Raw genomic sequence first — 2,880 nt, 5'->3', positions numbered from 1 at the left:
AGTAAAAGGTTCAATTCATTTTCACAAGATCTGAAAGGCCTGTTGGTTACAGCATGTATATGGTGATTCTGGAGCATGGTTATTGGTATGGCCAACAACACTTGTGTTTTCTTGGGTTATAATTGTGTTGCCTGTGGCTGTCATCTTTTCCTCACTTTTGAGGGAAAAAGTGGCCAAAAAAAACCCCAAAACTTGGACGTAAAAAAACTGGATCAGAATTGCTTTCTTTCATTCACTGTTTACTTTTTCTCAAAATCCCTAAACACAGAGAAGTTGTGAGTGAAGTTGTATGTTTTTATTTATTGGAAACACAAATGGTTTCTGCAAGGTCAGCTCCTCAGAGTGCAGCGTGTGGTTTACTTCCTATATGACACGAATTGGATGGGATCTAACCCAGTAGCCACACATGCATAACTGTGTTGTGCATTGCTTGTGAATACATAGCTCTTCAGGTCTCTCCCAACTGGGCTTCACATTGCACCGAGTCTTCCATTCCTAAGTTCCTCGGAGGGCAGGGTGGAAATTCTGACAAGTGCATTATAGAGGAGCACGTAGAGTCATGCATTTTTTTTTTTTTTTTTGACCAGTCCTGGGCCTTGGACTCAGGGCATGAACACTGTCCCTGGCTTCTTTTTGCTCAAGGCTAGCACTCTGCCACTTGAGCCACAGCGCCGCTTCTGGCTGTTTTCTGTATATGTGGTGCTGGGGAATCGAACCTAGGGCCTCGTGTATCTGAGGCAGGCACTCTTGCCACTAGGCTATATCCCCAGCCCTAGAGTCATGCATTTAGCTCTTGCGAATCTCCACTGGAGCCTCTCAGTGTCACAGACCTCACTGTGAGGATGCTACACTAGCCGCAGGAGAACCCAGACCCTCTAGCATGCCGCAGATCCTGGCTGACACGTACAATATGTATAGAAAGTCCTGTGCTTCCTCTTCCCTCTTCCCTTTGGTGATCAATACCTTGGACGTTGGAATCAGCTCTAAACACCAAAGAGAATGAGCCATGGATAAGAATATGGTGGCTATTCTCTCGGTGAGAGGGCCCAAGGAGAGCTGGCCTCCTTGCACGCCCCTTCAGGGGTTCACGACCCTGGTGGCACATCAGAATTAAATGAAAAATTAAAAACCAACACCAACACAAAAACAACACCAACACAAAGGATTAAAAAAAAAAACAACCAAAAAAAACATGCAAATTCAGGGAACTTGATTTGATCCATGAGGCAGGTGTGACATCAGTCTTTTTTAAAGTATTGCAACGGCTGTGAGGCGGGCTATCAGTGAGCACCGCGGATCTATTTACCATGGTCCCTGAGCAGCCCAGGGGGTGTGGGCCTTCCTTCCACTGACTGCGCTTCTCCTCCTCCTCCTCAAAGGTGGGTAATCTGAGCTGGGTTCAAAGCGGTTTTCTATGGAGCGCCCCTGCTAGTCTTGGGGTAGGCCCCTCGAGGAGTTCCAAAGTCCACAGGGGGAAAAAAAAAACCCCAGTTCCTCTGAGATTCACATCTTATCAGCAATGTCACTCCTGCAGCCCGGACCCCTCCCCGCCGGAGAGTTTCCCCTTTCTTCTCTCGTTTTACATTCGAAGTCCCTGGCAGTGGCTGAAATGTCTCAGAGGCAGACACGCGCTTTGATAGGCTGTCAGCAGAGCAGAAAATGGCAAGTGTTCACCCTCGCTCCCGCCTTCCTCTCAAGTGCTTTGCCCACTTGGCAGGCTGGAGGGGGCTGAGGTGGACATTACTCGCCTCCTTGGCCTCCATCCCTCCCCTTCTTCCCCTGCCTTCTCCTCTACTCCTCTCCTGCCCTCTCCACCCCTCCTTTCTTCTTCTCCCTCCCTCTCCCTCCCCCCTCCTGTTCTCTTCTTCCCTCTCATCCTGTCCTGCAAATTAATTTGGTGCTGTTGATGGATGGAGAGAGTAGTGAGTCCGAGTCTGAGTCTCTCTCGCCCTTCTCTGCATCACTGGCTGGTAACTTCAAAGCCAGACTCCTTCTGTTTACCATCTGCCATGGAGCCCACGTGGTCTGGCTTCACTACCCAGGTCAAAAGTGCAGCATCAGAGCCCAGGACTGGAGTGTGAGCAGAGCAGGGGCACGGCCTAGCTTCTGTCCCCCCTCCCCTTCCCTCCTCCTGGCCACTTTCCCTGCTGCCTCCGCCTCCTCCTTCCTCTGGAAGATAACGCTCCCTTCTAGGCTCGGTGTTTCCTTCCCCTCTGCTCGATTCCACACTGAGGCAGCCCTTTGTGAAGGGGACATGGGCTTTTTTTTTTTTTTTTGCACAAATATTTAATCTTTTTCAATCTGCCCTCTTGCCTTGCCTGTCAGTTCCTGGGGTTCAAACTGCTCTGTTTGCTTTAGCCAGTAACAGGATACTGTTTGGAAAAGCGATGCAGAAGTCAGATTACGTATGAATCTGGGCTTTATTTGTGCATGAATGCTTTTCAAGGTAACGATAGATTTCGTGTTTTTTTTTTTCTTCCTGAAAAAGAATTATGTTGCCAGTGGGGGTGTGGTAGGGGTGGGCAGAGAAATCTAGCCACAATTTTAACTTTCTGCCCTGGAGCTTGGAAGTTGCAGAGAAGTAGCAGAAGCAGTGAGATATTAAAAATAAACTCAGCTAAAGCTTTATGTGGAGTTTCTTTTAGCCTAGACCGGCCCCTTTTCCTTCAGAACATGTCATTATTTCATGCAAAATGTGGTTTGTGCAGTTCTCAGTGGGCTGCAGTACCCTGAGAAATCACCTGCTAGAACATACCAGGAAAAGAAAAAGAGGAGGAGAAAAATCATGAGCAATTGTGATGCAATTATGTACCATAGTTCCTTGCCGTTAATCCTTACATTCATATGCATATATTATTCCTACTTTGCAAAAGGAGAATC

Source organism: Perognathus longimembris, chromosome 18 (genome assembly GCF_023159225.1).
Source record: "Perognathus longimembris pacificus isolate PPM17 chromosome 18, ASM2315922v1, whole genome shotgun sequence".
Classification (NCBI taxonomy): domain Eukaryota; kingdom Metazoa; phylum Chordata; class Mammalia; order Rodentia; family Heteromyidae; genus Perognathus; species Perognathus longimembris.
Note: the sequence above shows the minus strand (reverse complement) of the source record.